At 35.4% G+C, this 21,155-nt stretch overlaps 1 protein-coding gene across 5 annotated transcripts in view; it reads right to left on the bottom strand.

The window, feature by feature from the left end:
• The window catches only part of sema3ab (sema domain, immunoglobulin domain (Ig), short basic domain, secreted, (semaphorin) 3Ab), a 166,572-nt gene that overhangs the window by 119,368 nt on the left and 26,049 nt on the right, over positions 1-21,155 (bottom strand). For 3 of the 5 annotated variants that reach the window (XR_012393569.1, XM_073928845.1, XM_073928842.1), the window contains exons 2-4: positions 2,298-2,416; positions 1,573-1,644; positions 1,335-1,460 (exon numbers count right to left, since the gene is read on the bottom strand). The gene's annotated coding sequence lies outside the window, so the exon portion shown is untranslated. The remainder of the gene's footprint in view (positions 1-1,334; positions 1,461-1,572; positions 1,645-2,297; positions 2,417-21,155) is intronic. The other 2 variants (XM_073928844.1, XM_073928843.1) reach the window with 1 other exon arrangement.

The raw sequence follows: 21,155 nt of genomic DNA, 5'->3' as shown, positions 1-21,155 counted from the left end.
AAAATAAAATATGATCATGCCATGATTTTTAATTATTTAATTAGGACAGTAAGGTCTGACTTTGCTTAGACAAAAGTCTTGTCATTTAACAGAAATATTGTAAAGTAGAGAATATAAAGTCATGGTGCAGTGGAAAAATAAATAATATTATGTATTATGAGCTTGTATCCCATGAGCTTGAAGGACTGAACCCATATATCTCTGCAATGACTCAAAGAACTTATTAAATAAGTCATCTGGAATGGCATAGAAAGTGTTCTTGCAGGACTCCCAGAGTTTATCAAGATTCTTTGGATTCATCTTTAATGCCTCCTGCATCTTACCCCAGACATGCTCAATAATGTTCATGTCTGGTGACTGGCTGGCCAATCTTGGAGCATATTGACTATCTTTGCTTTCAGGAACTTTGATGTGGAGGCTGAAGTATGAGATGGAGCGCTATCCTGCTAAAGAATTTGTCCTCTCCTGTCGTTTGTAATGTAATGGGCAGCACAAATGTCTTGATACCTCAAGCTGTTGCCATCCATTGCCATTTGCTGCCATCCACTCTGCAGATCTCTCGATCCCCCACACTGAATATAACTAAAAACCATGACTTTTCCTTCACCAAACTTAACCGATTTCTGTAAGAATCTTGGTTCCATGCGGGTTTCAATAGGTCTTCTGCAGTATTTTAATGATTGGGATTCATCAGAAAAATCGACCTTCTGCCACTTTTCCAAACGATCAACTAGAAGTCAAATTATTATTTGTTGCTGATAAGACTGAGAATCGACGCCAAGACTTTTGTCAGGTAGTATATATATATATGTTTGAAGAGTTCAGATGCAAAAACCTCTAAAAGCCAATTGAAATTTCCTTCAAAATTGAGCATTTTTATCAGGCTCCTGTAGGTTAAGTAATTTCAAGTTGATGGCAAAGAATACACTCCTCCAAAGGTCTTCAAAATGAAATAACTGAACATAAACATAGGAGTCAGACAAAAATAGAAATTTCAGATGGCACTTAAAGGTTTTTGCATCTGAACTCTTCATACATCAAATCAAAAAGGCTGTTATTGTTACAAATTTACTGTACACTTTGTAAATACAAAATGTATCTACAAAAATTATTAATTTTTGCTCAGTTTGAAACTAAAAAAATATATTATATGCACAGATTTTGACATTTATGTAGGAATCTGGGAAAAAAATTGGTTTCACAATGATGTCCACATGACAATAAATCCTATATTCTGTCAAAATAAAGTAAGCACTAGTGTATAAATACAATCACCAACATATTCATATTGATTTTTCACATGACATATGATATTACACAAGGGGATAACTTACTATTTTTGTGCGCATCTCAGTGCACATCTACTAATGATCGTCCAGCCCGCAGGGCTTGAGTCTGGATATCACTGCTTCATCCACCTTCATAACAGCTGGATTCACCAAATCTCTGATGTCCTCAGCCTTCACAGTCATCAGAGAAAAACAACTCTTATGCAGACAAATATAGCAGTATGTACACTCAACAACCAGTGAATTCATTATAAATTGGGGTAATCAAAGGGTTTTAACTCACGGTCGATGTTGGCAGAAGAGTGTTGGGACCTGGAGTACACCATTCCATATCCTGAGAGACAGAGATATGGACCTGGATGAGAGTACAGCCCATGAATTTGCGTGTGTGATGGTTGTTTTGTTCGCCACACCCATTCCTGCTTTCACACACACACACAAGATGAGGAGACCCTCCTAGTTACAGCTCTAAATTGGGCACAAGGCTGCAGGTCTCAAGGGCTGGTGATGGAGGCACCCCACCTGAGTACACAGTGACGTCAAGACGCTCTTGAACTTGGGATTAATACCAAACCCTCTGAGAGTTTGTGCATGAGAAAAGGGGAGGTGTGAATTGAACTCTGGAGAAATGTGTGCAATTGTTCCTACAGAATAATCTAATGCATCACACATGCAATAATAACAATGATGCATGTGAGAGAGTGCTGCTTTGGGGATGTTAGCCAGACATCCTAATAACTACTCAGAAAATCTTATCAATCGCTTATAGCAACTATGTACAAAAAGTACTTCCCTATCAACCACAGGTGTCAAATCTAGTTCCTGGAGGGCCACAGCTCTGCACACACAGTTTAGCTTTAACCCTAATTAAACACACCCGATCACACTAATTGAGTCCTTCAGGCTTGTTTGAAACCTAGCCTCCTTTTAAAAAAAGATCCTACATTTCCGTATGACTGAATTCATACAGATTAGCCAACAAACTGAAAAAAAATTTAAAACACTTACGTTTCCTTGTGATATCAGGCTGGAATATTTGCAGTGATGCTTCATGTGACACAATGCAGTTCCTGTGCTGTTCTCCAGACTCAGCAGGTGAGAGCTCGTCTGGAAGGTCAGTCTGCATGCTGAAGGAAACAGCCAGTCATTAGCATGAAACTCAGACAGAGTGGGCCCAGTGTTTTATCCATTTTCACTGTTTTCATAAAGATTTGCAAAAAAATATTTTGCAAAGATTGTAGGGTCTGTCATCTGGACTGTTACTCAGAAAATCACTCCATTCTTAGAGGCAAGCAGAGCAGCATCCAAGTTAAGCATTCCTATCTTCCAGAACACAAAAGTGTTTTATTGCTAGTGCATGTCAGAGCATATTTCAAAGGCCTGATCTTTATACATCCAAATGCAATTTATATTGTTTAAAAATTGCCATTGGATGAAGAACAAAAATAAATAACTAAAAAAACAACCCACTTCTTCTTGTCAGTCAGCCATAACTGATGCACAGCGCTCCAGTATAACCAATACATTGACAGTTATTGTAAATTTTATTTAAGTGTCTTCTTTCGGAAACACTTATAGCACTTATGAGGTCGTAAAAACAAGTCCGGTTTGGCCATATGTACCAAATATTGCAAATATTACATATATTCATTTATGAGATCAAATGATTCTTGAAATTTCATTCAAATTTCATTCAAATGAAACTTGTCTTACAAGATCATGACTCCGTAAGTAAACACTCTAAATCATAACAATAAATGAAAGTAATTACATTTGCTCTTTTCTTGTTGGTTAAAAATTCCTAACTTGTGTGAGTAAAATCATTTAAATATGATGAATAGGTTGTATTGTAACACCCACAAGCCAGAATAAATCTGTTGTTTAATTTAATCTGCTATGCTGAATGATGATGGTTTGTTTACTGATGAATGACTTGGGATTATGTATTTTCATTACATTTTCATAAATACACCCTGTTATTTACATGTTGGTACTTCTTCCTTAAGCAGACAAACAGAAGTTTGCAAACTGAGCAATTTCTAACACCACATAAGCCTGTTGAAAAAGTCTGAGCTGCTGATTAATTTTCAAGCCTTGGACCCGATCCTTTTAATCAACACAAGCTCATTTAATTTTTATAAAAATTTAATACGCAACAAAAAAAATCTTATAATAGATGGTTCATTTTTCATTACAGCAGCTGAGGGAAATAATTTCCATCAGGAAGTGTTTACTGAGAAAAATATACTGAAGTTACCACATTTAGCCACAGTAAACAAACATATCATCATCCACCCCATCGCTTTTATGGAGTGACAAAACAGTCTATAGCAAAAAAATTACAGTGCTGGTCTTCAGAATATCATTAAAGCTTTATTAAACAGATTACTCCTGGAAATAAGAAAAGGACATCTGTCTTGATGCCATTTAACAGAGTTTTATGTATAGTTTAATCAAACATGCATTTGGTTTACATACAAAAGCATGCTGAATTCTCTCAGGGTCACTTTTTATATTGATTTAAAGCTGCAGAGACGAGGACATGACCTCTCCTGCGGCTCTCCAAATGAAGGATGAAAAAAACACAAGCAGCAAATTATGTTTCTGATTGAAAATGTTTGGAATTTTTTCACCAACCTCCCAATATCAACATGAACTAGTGCGGCGACACTAAGAGAAAATGAATATGCCTTTTTTTTCTACCCAAAAACGTCCATCATTCCTGTGGTAGACCCTGTAACCTTGACTTGTAAACAGGAAAAAAAAATTAAAAAAAGGCCTCTCCTCTAAAAAGTCATCCTGATTCGAGATTGAAGGGCACTTTTATGCACGAGCAGTGTAACCCGAGGTCATTCTATTTAAATTTCTTTAAAGAGCTGTCAGCATTTGAGGAAATGCATTTCCTTTTTTAATGGATCATATCTGCAGTCTAAAATATATGTGTCCTTCTCCACCTTAACTTTTAACCTTCAAAGAGACATGCAACAGGCATGGGAAATCAAATTTACTTTCAACTTTGCAGAAGTTTTGCATGCAACAGCATTTTTCCAATGATTTACAGAACCAGCAGCCTTTACTCAAAAAATACATTTGCTGCTTTGTTAAACTACTTATTTAAAATGAGCTGAAACGACACAATTCTTGAGGTTTTATTGGGGACAACTTAATTGCTTTATGTTTATCCCAAAATTTTGAAAAACTAATATTTTAATAGGGTTGTGTACCTGCAGATCTGCACAAGACGTTTGGCCAGCTGAGATATGGTATGATCGTGCCCAACTGAGTCTGGTTTCTCTTTAGGTTTTTTTTTTTCTTCACTTTCGCTAATTGGTGAAGTTTTTTTTTTTTCCTCGCTGCTGTCGCCACTAGCCTGCATGGTTCGGGACCTGTAGAGCTACACATTGATGGATTTGCTCTTCAGTGTTTGGACTCTCTGTAATGATTATTAAACCACACTGAACTGAGCTAAACTGAACTGAACTTAAACTCTGCAAATTGAACCGACACTGTTTCTATTTACTATGATCTTTTAAGTGAAAGCTGCTTTGACAAAATCTACATTGTAAAAGCGCTATACAAATAAAGGTGAATTGAATTGAACTGTACCGAAAACTATGTAACCAGTATGTACCGAACTGAATTAGCATTTACATTTCGCACCTAATTTCAGTGTCACTGGTGCTGGGACAAGGATGTAAAAAGCAACAAGGGGGTTATGTTGTCTGTTTCAAAGACAATTTTACTACAGTTTTGTTTATTAAACCTAATATGATGTTATTTAATTGTGAAATGTTTTATTAGGCACTTCTTGTGCACTGAATACATTTAGAATGTACTTATGCAGCTTATTTGAAAAAGCAAAAACAGTTGCCAAAATCGCCTATAAAATTGCAATCGCAATATTTGTTAAAAAAAAAAGCAATATGATTATTTTGTTCATATTGCACAGCCCTAAAGGCTTTTTTTACATGCGAAGATTTTTTTACACAGCAATGTGCAGCAGATGCTTTACAAAAGTTGCACGTAAGAGAGGAATCACGTCAAACTTAATTTGAGGGCACATGGAATCAACTTAAAGGCAGAGGAATGCACCGTCTTTGACAGCTTTCAACATCATCTGGCACTTTCACTGATTGATTTTACATGGATAGCAATAGTCCGATTTTAATATGATTAAGACAATACTCTGATTAAAAGTCTAGCATGTAAACAGTGAATTTTAATTACCTTAAAGGACCAGAAACCTGCATCACGAAGAGTTTTTTTTTTCTTTCCATTCTGCGTGGGGTATCAAATTCTGTTAAATCAACACTCTTCCTCCAGTCCTTAAATTGTATTCTCATTAAATACCTCAGTTTGTCACGGGGCATGAACAATATGTTGCTGAATGAAAGTTGATGTGCCAAATTGCAAAATTAAAAATGAAACACAAAATTACAAGAAACTCAGGAGGAAACGTGGAGAGCATGGTGATGCAATGATATTAATTAATCTATGTGCTGTAACATGTAAATGTTATGTGAATAGTCCTAAAAGGGATATTCAAAAAGCTACTCCTGTAAACACCTTAATCATATTCCTTAATTATTGTCTTCAGATCAAGGCAAATCATTGGATGCAGTTACAAACCCAACCCTAGAAAAAAGGTCTTCCCTGATTTTGATGACAGCCTTTCCTCAGGTTAGTAGTAAGCCTATGTTAAATTGCAAAAACCATTGATAGATTTTTCTAGAGTCATCCACCATAATTTTGTATCGGTTCAGGCACCATTTTGGCACTGGTAGCATTTAAAAAGTATCAATTTAGCACCGGTTTCATCATAACCCCAAATGAAACCCAATGTTAACTTAATTCCTTCAGGTTGCCCTAACTCAAATCAATTGTGTGAAACCCAGAATTTTTCACAATGTTTGATCACAACGTCATTCATCAATTTAAAGGAAACAATCACCTAAAAATTTTAATTCCATCATCATTTACTCAACTGCATATTAGACTTTTGTTTCTGTTGGAGACAAAATAATACATGTGAGAGGAAAAAAAACATGGCTTTCTTTTGTGGACAAAAACAAATTGTGCTTCACTGAAGAAAGAATGAATAAATGATATCCAAACTACCCTTTCAATCATTTACAGGTATAGTTGTCCTTTTTCACACAGTAAGAACACTGGTTGTTTTATCTGTCCATATGTGAGTGATCACACAAAAAACATTGTGTTGAATGGAAAACCTTGATATCCTCTTATATTCCATCCGGAGCATTTGCTCTGTTTATTATTGCAGGAAGTCAGGCAATCAATGATGGGAAATAAGAGCTGCTTCAGGGCTGCACTGTCCAATAACACAGTACATAAGCCTAATAAGGAACTGATGTGTGTTTATGTGAACATGTGTCCGGAGATTGGGAGTTTCATGGATTTATAAGAAGCCTCTGTGCATTGAACTGGGCCTGTGGATGTTAAAGGTTCTTTATGGTAGATCCAAATAAACAATGTTTGTTTTTAAGAGATGAAGGAGATGACACGTTTCATAACCGCATGACTAAAAACACTCATTCACAATATACGTGAAAAAGTGAACGCAGGTAGTCTTTGGATGCTTTTACATCAATGCTTGTTCATCCAAAAATGAAAACTGGGTAATTTTTACAGCATTCTGTTGCTCCACAAATATATGTTATGAACAGTTTCAATGCACTGTTTTAAAAGCTGTGTTGTAAACTTTATTGAAATACTAAGTGGAAAACCCTGGAGTGGATATTTATGTATTGGGTAATCTATAAAAACTAATGCTAACATTTATTTAAAACTGTGAACACAACTGATAGAGGATGGACGGACGGACAGACGGGCTAAACAAAAGAAAGACGGACGGACAGATGAAACAAAGACAGAAAAACAAATGAAAGAATGCATGGATGGAACAAAGATGGATGGATGAATGGGTGGAACAAAGACAGAAAAACAGATAAATGGATGGAACAAAGACAAAAAAACAGATGATAGATGAATGGATGGGACAAAGACCGAAATACGGACGAATGGACGGACAGAACAAAAGACAGAAAAACGGATGAATGGATGACACCAAAACAGAAAAACAGCATGGATGGATGGAACGAAGACAAAAAAGGATGGATGGATGAATGGATGAATGGACGGATGGAACAAAAGACAAGAAATAAGGACGGACAGACAGAACAAAAGAAAGAAAAACAGATGGATGGATGGAACCAAGACAGAAAAAACAGCACAGATGGATGGAACAAAGACAAAAAAGGATGGATGGATGGAACAAAAGACAAGAAATAAGGAAGGACAGACGAAAAAAAGACAGAAAAAAGAATTGATGAATGGAACCATGACAGAAAAAAACAGCATGGATGGATGGATGGATGGAACAAAGACAAAAAAGAATGGTTGATGGATGGATGGAAAGGTTGATATATGGATGGATGGATAAATGGATGTATAAATGGATGGAACAAATACAAAAAAGGATGAATGGATGGATGGATGGAACAAAAGACAGACAAATGGATGGACGTACAAAACAAAAGACAGAAAAACAGATGGATGGATGGATGGAACCAAGATAGAAAAACAGCATGGATGGATGGAACAAAGACAAAAAAGGATGGATGAAACAAAATACAAAAATAAGGATGGATGAACAGACAGAACAAAAGACAAAAAAACACATGGATGGAAGGAACAGACAAAAAAAAGCATGGATGGATGGATCGATGGATGGATGAATAGATGGAACAAAAGACAGAAAAATGGACGGACGGATAGACAGAACAAAAGACAGAAAAACGGATGGATGGATGGAGCAAAGACAGAAAAATAGATGGATAGATGGATGGATGTATAGAACAAAGACAGAAAAACAGCATTGATGGATGGAACAAAAACAGACGGACAGAAAAAAGGTAGAAAAAGAACGAATAGTTGGATAAATGGATAAATGGAACAAAGGACAGAAAAAAGGAGGGATGATGGATGGATGGATGGATGGATGGATGGAACAAAAGACAGTAAAAAGAGTTGACGGATGGATGAAACAACAGACAGAAAAAAAGGATGGATGGATGGACGGACGGATGGACGAATAATCAATGTCAATGAAATTACTATATAAGAGGTTGCAAGAGAACGGTGAACTTGTTTGATGAACATTTATTGAGAGATCACACGCATGAATAAGTCATTTATAAATAATGCATATAAATATTTAAATCAATTTGGATTTATTGATGACTTTAATTTTCGTGACAACGCTCTGAAGGACGAAAGAGTGAAGTAGGTCCCTTCCATAGAAAAATGACTGATCAAGTCAAGAATACCTGTCATTTGTTTTTCCCCGTCCTTCCAGCTCCGTCACAGGATATCCTAACACAGGAAGAAGCCAAATGTTGAGTCACCCAGGCTTACGGTAGAATCCAGCTGAGCACTTCCTTTCCCAGAGCAACAGGCTTTACCATGTGAGCTTTACTTAACTGAATATATTCAGTATGCACAAGATACATTTACTCAGCATTTGTGATATTACAGGGTCTGTAAAAAAAAAAAACCCATAGGAAATGACAATTTATTTGAGAAAGGTTGAAGGACGATCTGAAAGTTAAAGTGGGGTCATGTGATGAGCGAAAGGAAATGAGCGGGAGGAGGAAATGTGATGCTGTGACAGCAGGAAAATGAATGCGTCTGATGGAAAGGAAGGCAGGGTTGTGCTGATCTGATGTGTGATCAGTTCATGAACAACCATCAGCCCTTTGTGTGTATCTGACGTCTGACAAAACTGACTCACAGTAGGACATCGGAACTGAAGGATGTGTCTGTTAACAGTGTCGCTCTGCTTCTGAGCTCATGGGAAATAAAAGTATCAGTTGAAATGAAATAAATGTCTCTCTTACAACACAGCCTTGATGTCTGCAGAGTTTCATGATCAGGTCATTACAGATAAAAGTGTGGAGACATTTGACTGAAATTATGTTTTTCAATATGTAAAAGATCTTTTGATTATTTTTGCCGAAGTATTTAACTTAAATGTTACAAACTGGTAAAACAAAAATATTTTAAGTAAATCCCAACTTCACCTGTTCTTTTAAAATGGTAACAACACTTTAGGCAGACTGAACTGGACTGGAGAATCAGGAAAAATCATTCATTCATTTTCTTTTTGGCTTAGTCCCTTTATTAATCTGGGATTGCCACAGCAGAATGAACCGCCAACTAATTCAGCATATGTTTTACACAGCAGATGCCCTTCCAGCTGCAACTACTGGGAAACATCCATACACACTTATTCACACACATACACTACGAACAATTTAGCTAACCCATTTCACTTGTGCAGCGACGCGGTGGTACAGTAAGCCTCACAGCAAGAAGGTCGCTGGTTTGAGCCTTGGCTGGGTCAATTGCCATTTCTGTGTGGAATTTGCCTGTTCTCCCCGCATTCGAGTGGGTTTTCTCTCAGGGTGCTCCGGTTTCCCCCCACAGTCCGAAGACATGAGATCCAGGTGAATTGGGTAGGCTAAATTGTCTGTAGTGTAAATGTGAATAAGTGTGTGTGTGGATGTTTCCCAGAGATGGGTTGCGGCTGGAAGGGTATCCGTTGTGTAAAAACATGCTGGATAAGTTGGCGGTTCATTTCACTGTGGTGACCCCAGATTAATAAAGGGACTAAGCCGAAAAGAAAATGAATTATTGAATAAATTATTTATTGATTTTATTACTGTAATATGGTAACATGAGCTATTTATATCGACTTATTCTTGAATTGAATTTTTAAAATCAAGCCATATGTTAAAACTAATTTAATAATCATTGGTTAATCAAGAACAACAACAACAGTAAGGATAATACCTGAACTAAATATAGTGTGCATACTTATTTCATTTGTAAATCTATGCATATAATATATGCATACATAAATTACTTTTCACTTTATGTGCCCCAAAATTCAACACAGTCATTTTGACATTTTTGTCTTGTACCAAATGGAGAGGAAATAATAAAACAATAATTTTGTATCATGTTTTGTTGTATTTTTTATCTCAGACATTTAAAAATAGACAGTACCACCATTGTTTAAATTAATTTTAAACAAATTAAAGTAATACATTAAAAAACACCCTAAAAGCATGGGTCTAAAACTGCAGGGCTCATATTTAAACAGAGAATTAGCAGAATGAGCTGGGAGATGGTCCCTGAATCAGTCCCTGAATACAAAGAAGAAAAGAACACAGATATTGTTTTTAGATCAGTGAGGTGTTTAAAGAAAGAGGGGTCAAACTCTCTTTCTCTTGAGAAAGTACTGTTGCACAGGTGTCAGCAGTTAACAGCAGGGGTGAGCAGATCTGTTTTTACACACTCCCTCTGTTTGACGTTCTGCCTTTCACCTCATCCACACTGACAGATGCAACAAACAAATGCTTTTACGTAACATGCAATTAAACTTTAAATTGACAACCCTTAAAGGAATAGTAGACCCCCCCCCCCCCCCAACAAAAAAAGTAAATTTGCTGTTAATTTTTTTAAATTATCCAATTTAAGGTGAGGTTTTTCATTTAAATTAGACTTTAGCTTAAATTGGTGTTGTAATTTTAAAAACTGTAAGTCGACCGTTCCAGCACTTTGAGAGTCAAAATAACATGTAGGCAAAACAATTAGTACCCATAATAATACTTACAGTACCACATACTAAACTATTTGTCTGTGCACTTTATTACCTTCAGTACACAACCAACTTTTTATTCCAACATAGGCTCATTCTGAAAGTGTAGCCCTATATAGATTTCTGGAGATCGCGAATTATGAAGCCAGAGCTACGTAAGGCTGCATATCATCTTGAAAGCAAACGCTATTAAAGCTGACAACATTCCTTTCCTTGCTTACCAGCTGACCGCTTACATCCATATGGACGGCTTTCCCACAGTTACCAATTTATCCGGTAGCTCGACATATACGTCGGGGGACTTGATACGCAGAGAGGAGTTGACCACGACAACAGGGTTTGAGTCAGAGTGAAGAACAGTTCTAAAAAGCAGGTAAGACAAAAACAGAAACTAAAAAATAACACAAACAAGTAAATAACAGGATAATGCGGTAAAATCTGAAAACGCAGTAAAAATCAGACTAGGTCTATTCTTTTTCTGAATTTCTTTTTAAAACACTGCAGCTGTGTATAGGGAAGGGTGGGCGGGTCAATTGGTGCTTTAAAAAACACTATTGGTTGGGTTTAGAAAAAGGGGAGGGTGGGTCAGTCAGTCAGTCATTCCGTTAGAAGACAGTCAGTCGACAGCAGCTTCTGGTGGATTTATGTGAGAACAGCAGGCTTAAATGGCATTCGCGAGATATATTTGAGATCATACACAGAGAAGCATACACAGCAGCCTGTGGTGCATTCACAAAAACAAAAACTGCAAAAAAACGTAGCTCCTGGGATGTATTTTGCTCTGTCCAGAAATGTATATGAGTATGTAATCAGAATGAGCCTGGGTTGATTTTTTCTAAAGTTTTTTTTTTTTTTTAATCTAAAATAACCTTTCTAATGTTTTATATATTTTTTTCAAGTTAAACCAGACTTTTATTATGTAAGGTTGTCTTGATTCTGTTGTGCATTTCCATGTGCACATGATATGATGATAGCATTTCTCAAATCCTATTCAAATAGGACTTTAGCCAATAAATCATAGATATAAACTACTGTGAGTTTACGTTGTTACATCAGAGTTTATTAAACAAATTTGATTCCATTTCAATAGGCCAATTTTATTTTTGCAAGTTATACTGCAAAAATACTTTTCTTACATGGAAATTTCTCTTGTTTCTAATGCAAATATCAAAAAATTTGAGACCATAAAACATACTATCTTGTTTTCAGAAATATTAAGTCAAGATTAAATGAGTTTTTATTGCATTTTCGCTTTTAAATAAGATTATTTTCCTTACCCCATTGACAGATTATTTTCCTTGTTTAAGGTAAAACTCACTTAATTTTTAATTTTGACATTACGTCTGAAAAATAGGGATTTTTTTCAAACATATAAGTGGGTAAAAAAAAAAATTTAAACTGCCTTTATTCTAGCCGAAAAAAACAAATAGGATTGTCTCCAGAAGAAAATTATTATCGGAAATACTGTGAAAAATGAGCAGCATGGTGGCGCAGTGGTCCTCACTGTCACCCCACAGCAAGAAGGTTGCTCGTCCAAGTCCCGGCTGGGCCAGTTGGCATTTTTGTGTGGAGTTTGTATGTTCTCCCCATGTTCATGTGGGTTTCCTCTGGGTGCTCCGATTTCCCCCACAGTCCAAAGATATGCGCTATACAGTAGGTGAATAGGATGAACTAAATTGCCCGTAGAGTATGAGTGTCTGTTAATGTGAGAGTGTATGGTGTTTCCCAGTACTGGGTTGTGGCTGGAAGGACATCTGCTGCGTAAAACATATGCTGGAATGGTTGGCGGTTTATTCCACTGTGGTAACCCCTAATTAATAAGGGACTAAGCTGAAGGAAAATAAATAAATGAATTCTGACTTGATGGAAATCAACTTGTGTTTTTCCAACCCAGGCTCATTCAGAAAATGTTATTAACCAATGGCTCAGTGGTTAGCATTGTCCCCTAATAGCAAGAAGACACTGAGGCCACTGTGTAAGCTTTTTCAGATCTCAAATTTCTCTTGCGAGCGCCAGCAGGCCTGTTCTTGCGTAAATCCACCAGAGGCCGCTGTCGACTGACTGACTGACTTACCGATCAACTGACCCTCCTCTTTCACTAAACCCAACCAACAGTGTTTTCAAAAGCACAGATTAACCCGCCCACCCAATCCCCTTAACCCCAGTTATATCCAAGCCCAGTCCTGGAGGGCCAGTGTCCTGCAAAGTTTAGTTCCAACCCCAATCAGACACACCTAGGCTAGCTAATCAAGCTCTTACTAGGCTTTCTAGAAACATCCCTGCAGGTGTGTTGAGGCAAGTTGGAGCTAAAATCTGCAGGACACCAGCCCTCCAGGACCAAGTTTGGACACCCCTGCCTTAACCCAACCGAAAGTTAAAAAAAAAAAAAACTTGTTTTTTTTTTACCAAGTTTTCAGATTTTACCACATTCTCACCCTGTTATTTACTTGTTTGTTTTATTTTTTGGCTTTTGGTTTAGTCTTACCTGCTTTCTGGAACTTTTCTTCGCCGGACTCGAAGCCCGTAGACATACATGGTGAGCTACTGGACAAACTGGTAACATTAGGAAAGCCGTCTAGACGGAGGTAAGCGGTCAGCTGGTAAGCGTGAAAAGGAACTGCATCATACCACCCCGTAGCGTTCATTTTAAAAACAAAATTCAATCATACATAGCTCTGACTACATAATAATTCGCGATCTTCAGAAATGTATATAGGGCTACGCTTTAAGAATCAGCTTCTAGTCTGGACAACTGTGCAGGTGATTGTGCTTGAAGCAGGTGTGGAGGTGATGATTTACACAGACAGGAGAACACTGGTCACTCTGTCCATCAGGAGAAAAAAAGTGGCAGTAAACGCAGCGGCAGGTGTGGTAAAACTATCAGGTCAGTGTGTGTTTAAGAGAGTAAAGCAGGACTAACGTTGTTTTAACAGCTCTCGGGTCATTAGCTCTCAGTGGGGGAGACTTTCACATCAGAAGACACAGAGATGAGGATCTGACCAGCGGATTGCACATCTCTGGCTGAAAACAGCTCAGGATTTAGAAAACAAATGGAGATTCCAGTCGATTGTCTCATATGGAAAACACACACACAGATGTACATACATCATTCTTGAGGCGTGGGTTTGAATGCTGGTTTAAAAGATGATACATATTGAATTAATGTTAAATAAATGTGTTGATCGGTATGTTATTATATAATATCCTCATGTCATCCTTCACGTTATTTCTTTCCATAAAACATATTGTGGAATTGTTCCTCTTACTTTTTTTTTGTACACATGCCAAACTAGATGACTTTAAAGCACTATGAATGTACATAACACATTTGTGCTATTTAAAAAAAAGTCATGCAATAGGATGATTATTGTGTGACTTATAGGCTAATAGTATTATTATTATTATTAGTGCAAATATACTTATTTTAATTGCTATATTAAGTATACTTATATTAATTCATTTATTGTCCTATTTTTTATTTATTAAATTTAATTATTAAAATTATTAAATTGAACAGCAATCAGTTACAAATATATGTAAATGAATAAGTAATATTTAGCTATTATAATAGAATAATTTATATTTTAAACATTTTATAATAGTTATAATGTTATTATTATGATTATTATTATTATTGTTGTTGTTATTATTATTAATATTTATAACAGTTGTATTGTTATTATTAATATTCTTTATTATTATAATTATTATTATTATTATTATTATTAATAATAATAATAATATTTGTATCATCATTATTATTAATATGATTATTACTACTAATAACAATAATAAGTCTTATTGCAAGTATAATTATTATAAATATTATATTAAGTATAATTATATTATTTGTTTATTGTTATTTGTTTTTATATATGAAATCTATTTTAAACAATTAACAAATAAATTATTAATAATTATTATTATAATTAATAATAATTATTATTGTTAACTTGTATATTATTTGTTAATATATTATTATTATTATTATTATTATTATTATTATTATTATTATTATTATTATTATATGTATGTTTAATGATTATTTTAATCTCCCAAAAAGGTAATGGTAAAAAAAAAAATGTTTGCATTTTTTCTAATATAATACAAAAAAACATAAAAACTAATAAACAAACTACAGGAAAACAACAGCACAGATCCCAGTGACTTGAAGACCTCTACATAATGACAGAACTGACATTTTGTGTCTGAACCATTTCTTTAATGATTAAATGTTCCAGACCATTAACTTTGATGAAGAACTCGTTGGCATTAAATGTTGATGTAACGCTGCTCCTTCATTCCAGACGCACATTAAATAAACACTGCAGGTTAAAGTCTATTCCAGTCTATTTCTCCTGCAGCATCTGGACTGCTCCAACCGATACCCTTCATTCATTTAAAGGAGCCCAAAATGCACAATGGAGTCTCTCTCAAAAAACAGCAAGACTCGGACAGAACGTTTCCCTGACATTGACCATTCTCCGCACTTCCTGCACGTATGCATGTTTTCATCCGTCACGCCAGAGTCCTGCCACCAACATCTGCAGTCCTGAGGGAGCTGCAAGCACAATATAAACCTTTCTGGAGCACAGATCCCTCGGGACGGGCTACACTTTTGTCCATCAGACCCAGTTTCCTGAGGAGAAATCTTGAGAACGGCCACTGAAACCCAATACAAGAGCGGACGAAGTACAGAGAACCTCAACCTTCCCTCCCAGGAGACGCTTCTTTCACTGGGGTTTAGCCAGACGTCAACATTCAAAACTGCTCTTAACCTTTGCAGAATGAGAAAGGACAAAGCGCACAAAAACAGACTATTGTGCATGACAGAATAGGCTAATTCTTCATTTTGTTTTACTTCTGACAATTTGGAATGTTGAAAAGTTTTTTTTGTTAATTGTTTTATTAATAAAATAAAATTAAATAAAATAAAATAAAATAGTGGTTAAGAGATAAGTGACTGACATATACAGTAGCACCATGGTGCTACATCATGGCAACCAGTTCAATTCCCAGCTCAGGTCAGGTCCTATGCCGATCCTTCCCCTCTCTCTGCTCCCAATGCTTTCCTGTCTGTCCTCCACTATACTATTACAATCAAAGTTGAAAACCCCCTAAAAAATATTAAGAAGAACATTAAATGAAAATAAATTTAACAAGTTTTAATAAATTTTTTATGACCACAAAACATTTTGAAGATATATCTTTTGTAATTTTCTCATGCATGCTCTAAAAACCAGCAGAAAAAATTAAATAGTTTGAAATTGTTATTCAAAGTATTCTTAAGTTGTGTTGTGTGCTTAAGTTAAGATGTATTCTTCTTAACATCCTACCCCAAAGAATAAACAAAATAATAAAAATATACAATAAATGACCAAAATGAAATCAACAATTTAGCACATCAACGAAAATAAAATATAATATCAGGGGTCATATTATATAACACTAGGAGAACTTGCAAATTTTACACAGAATTGCCAACTGATCCAACCAGGACTCGAGCCAGCAATCTTCTCGCTGTTAAAGGACAATGGTAACCCCTGAGCCAGTGGTTCATAAAATAAAAATAAAATAAAATAAAATATTCTAAGAATTATTTTATGTGATTTTTACAATGCATGCTCTGAAAAAATTATATAAGAACCATAAAATTGTTATATTCAAAGTATTCTTAGAATAAAAAAAATCCTATCAAATAAAAAATTATTACAATAAATTAACAAAATGAAAGCAAAGGTTAAGCAGAAGCAGGAAAAAAACAAAACGTATGACAAAAAAATATTCTGAAATTTATTTTCTGTGATTTTACAATGCCTGGTCTAAGAAAACATCATAGAAGTACCATAAAATTGTTACGATACAAATAAATCAATACAATAAATAAAACAAAAAGTAATCAATGATTAAGCACATGCAGTAAATTATAAAAAAATAAAAAATAAAAAAAATAAAACTACTATTATAATAAAAATAAATTTATATTATTTTACAAACCACATTTTTGCTTTTAAATCCTACAAGTTGACAGGGATTCACCTAACTGAAGAATAAGCTATTAATGATTGAATGAGCTCACTTTAAACACAGCAACATCACAAAATAACCACAATGCCAAAAACCTCAACAGTGATCAAATGTTTGTAGAGAAGACCATTCAAAACCTATAGATTCCAAGATTATGTAAAATTTACAACACAGCAGCTGAACATCTGTGGACCAGAAGCTTCACAGATCAAAACAATCTGGAAACGGCACCTATATGAACAGTCAAAATATGTACCAACATACAGCCTAAAAACTCTTTAAATGAAAATCAATTACTGAAGGCATGAATGAAAGCATAAAGTAATGAACATGATTATGCACTCCGACTGTTTACAGCTGGCTCCTATTCACACATACAGACAGACAGTGCGTCTTCAGAGTTAGTGGGATGGGAATAGCTCTGTCATCCTAGTGAGAATATACAACCTAGTTTAGGTTACTGATGCTAAGACCAGTCTGCCTGGTAATAAGAGCCAGCAATAACACATCTGAGTCAGATAAGCACTGATAATGATGGGCATATGTAACACAGTTTTAGATGGAGGGATGAAATAGCTGGGGGAAGTTCACACCACAGCCATAAATTATTTCATATCTCATAAGTACGGTATATATGGTGTTATATTGCATAAAACATGCTAAAAATAAGTAAAAATAGTGGGATTATGTGGGGTTAAAAGTTCAATTAATGCTATAGCTAAAAATAAACAACTAAAATTCACAAACTAACCAAAACAAACAACCTAGACAAAACAACAACAACAGAATTAATAAATGGACAACAACGCTCATAAGCAAAGCAATGCTAAACCTAAACAAAGAACAGAGATAACAACCAAGGAGAGAGCTAACAAATGAATGACAGAACATGCTAACAACAGAGCTAACAAATAAGTGGAAGTTTATAAGCTAACAACAGAACTACAGTAACAATAAGTAACACAAATGTGGAATGAACAAACTAACAATGGATTTAACAAGCTAATGCTATAGCTAACGAACAATTAATATTTCACAAACTAACCAGAACAAACAACGAACAATAAAACTCAGAAATGACAGAATTGATAAACTAACAACAGAAATATAGAACTGTTAACTACTTTTTTTAACTAGACAGACAGCTAACCAATAAATGACATAAATAACCAGCAAAATGACAAGTAACACATTCATTCATTCATTTTCTTTTCGGCTTAGTCCCTTTATTTATCCAGGGTTGTCACAGCGGAATAACCCCCACCTTATCCAGCATGTTTTTACATAGCGGATACCCTTCCAGCCGCAACCCATCTCTGGAAAACATCCATACACACTCATTCACACTGATACACTACGGACAATTTAGCCTACCCAATTCACCTATACCACATGTCTTTGGACTGTGGGGGGAAACCGGAACACGCGGAGGAAACCCACGCAAACGCGGGGAGAACACGCAAACTCCACACAGAAACTGACCCAGCCGAAGCTCGAACCAGCGACCTTCTTGCTGTGAGGCAATAGCACTACCTACTGCGCCACTGCATCGCCACAGAGCTAACAATTAAAAAGTCCACAAACTAACTATAGAACCAAAGTAACAATATACCTAACAAAGAAATGTGGAACAACATGAGCTAACAAGCTAATGATATAGCTAAGAAACAGCTACAGTAATAGTTTACAATCTAAGCAAAACAAACAACTGTCAAGCTAGCAATAAACCTCATAAATGACAGAATTAATGAACTAACAACGCAAAATGGTAATTATTGAACTACCTAACAACATACCTGACATAGCTAACAAATAAATGACAAAATAAACAAATTAAAATACCTAAAATGATGGATTTAGCAAAGGAATGATAGCGCTAACAAACAAAAGAAGTAACAAACAAATAGCATATCTTTTAAACTAAAAGCAGAGCTATTAAATGCTAAAAAAACAAGCTATAAAACTATCAGACACACATATTATACATTTTAGGAACAGATATTTACTATTACATTACACTTACTGCACATACACTAGAAATGTCCAGTTAAGAATCGTTTGCTTAAAGGTCGATTATATGCCAAGTAACACTCCCTATAAACATTCTTGTAATTCTGTATGAATAAAACATTAGAGATGTTTTGATAAATGAATAGCTCAGTGTTTCTCTTGGTTTTCTGGTATTTGTTTTGTTGCTCTGTCATAACCGCACGATCTCCCATTACATATTATTGTTGCTTGAAGTAATATATGCTGGTATCTGTGGCATATTTGACCCCTCTCTATGGGTACGTGCCCGTTCTGAAGATGGCTCTTGGCAAGCTGACACACTGGATGTGTCGGCTTAAAAACCATATTAATTACCAGCAAGACTCCCGAGTTCTGTTATTCAATACCTACATCTCTCATCACGAAACAGTCGGCCATGTACGCACACACACACACACACACACACACACACACACACACACACACACACACACACACACACACACACACACACACACACACACACACACACACACACACACACACACACACACACACACACACACACAGTGTACCCTACAGCCAAAAGCCAAACATTTCCATTACTCTGTGACCTTTCCTAAAATACCATAATGGAAACCACAGGCTGTTTAACATTTGCATACACACCAAAATAAGTTCAGCCAAGATCCTTAACCTAAACACCAAACCTATACCTAGCCACCATGAAAAACTCCACAGTAATTTACAAAACCAAATACAAACTGTGAAGGAGACGTGAATCTGTCCAATATGGGACTAACACTGTCAAAAAAAAAAAAAAAAAGAAGTTTCCAACGTGATACCAAGCTACTTTAACCAGGTCCTGGTGCTCTGGAGGCCAGGCAGTAAAAAGGCGCCACATCCCAGGACAAATACACAGCTTTATACTGGAACCACAAATCTGTTATTATTCCTTATGGTCTTCCAAGAGAAATTACAGAAAGTTTCATGTTTAAAGGTAATAATGAGCCAGGACGATCCGGCCCTTTGAGGACGGAGAGAAACAACACCGTTATGAATGAAGAGCCAAGGAATAAGTGCAGTCACCTCCACATGTGAATCAACAGAATATAATCCTCAAACTGAAAAAGCATGCAATAAATATGCATCGTCTTAATCAAGCTGTGCTGCTTTGAGGTTGATGAACATTGACACAGTTTAATCCCGGATTAACATGAAAAATTATCTCTGCTTAACTAATGTTGATAAAACATCAGTTACGTTAAGTTATTGGGTCATTAGCATGTTCTCAAAAAATGTCAGCACAATAGCATTTTATGTGTGTCTGAAATGTTTTATTTTAGTCTTTATTAATGTTACACTGTAAAAAATAATACCCCATATCTACTTAAAAAATTTGAGCTAACAGATTACAAGCAATATTACTAATTAAATTCAACATATTTGGATTAGGTAACAATTAATTTAATTAGCTTATTTAAAATTAGTCATTTAAATTGAGTAACCACAAACAGTAATTAAAGAAATTAGAAAATTTGAAATAGAAATATTAATTTAATTGAACAGAAAAACCGACACAATGTTAATGAAAACTACTCAATGTTTTTATTTACATTTAACATAAAATGTGTGGAGCTCTAGAAAATAATGCTTTATGTCTGCACAATAAAATTGAGGTAACAGATTACAAGCATTATTAATAATTAAACTCAACAAGTTTGGATTGAGTAAAATTGAATTAAATTTAGCTTAAATTAGTGGAGCCATTCAGCAGTGTGGAGCCACAAAACAGAGTAACAAAAACCCCAAATAGACAATACATCATATAACACACAATAAAAAGTGTACATTTAAATAAATTGATAATCTTAACATGGACTTTGATAATATTTTTTAAACAGCAGTTTCAAACAACTGGGCATTAAACAATAATGTTGAAAACAATATACTTAAAGTGAAATTTATGTGATTTAATGTATGAAAGGTATTATTTGACAGAATAATACAGATTCATTGAAGCAAAGAGGACACTGCAGTTCATGGGAAAACTACCCTCTAATATCTTCCAGTGTTCACTAGACAGTCACTCTTGAAAACACCATTCTTTGTCACAGTTAAAAATGCATAGGTCAAACCCAGGTGGACACAAGCTCTGGCAATGT

The sequence above is a fragment of the Danio rerio genome, chromosome 18, assembly GCF_049306965.1.
Source record: "Danio rerio strain Tuebingen ecotype United States chromosome 18, GRCz12tu, whole genome shotgun sequence".
Taxonomy (NCBI): domain Eukaryota; kingdom Metazoa; phylum Chordata; class Actinopteri; order Cypriniformes; family Danionidae; genus Danio; species Danio rerio.
The sequence above is the reverse complement of the archived record's forward strand: the minus strand, read 5'-3'. Positions and strand labels throughout refer to the sequence as shown.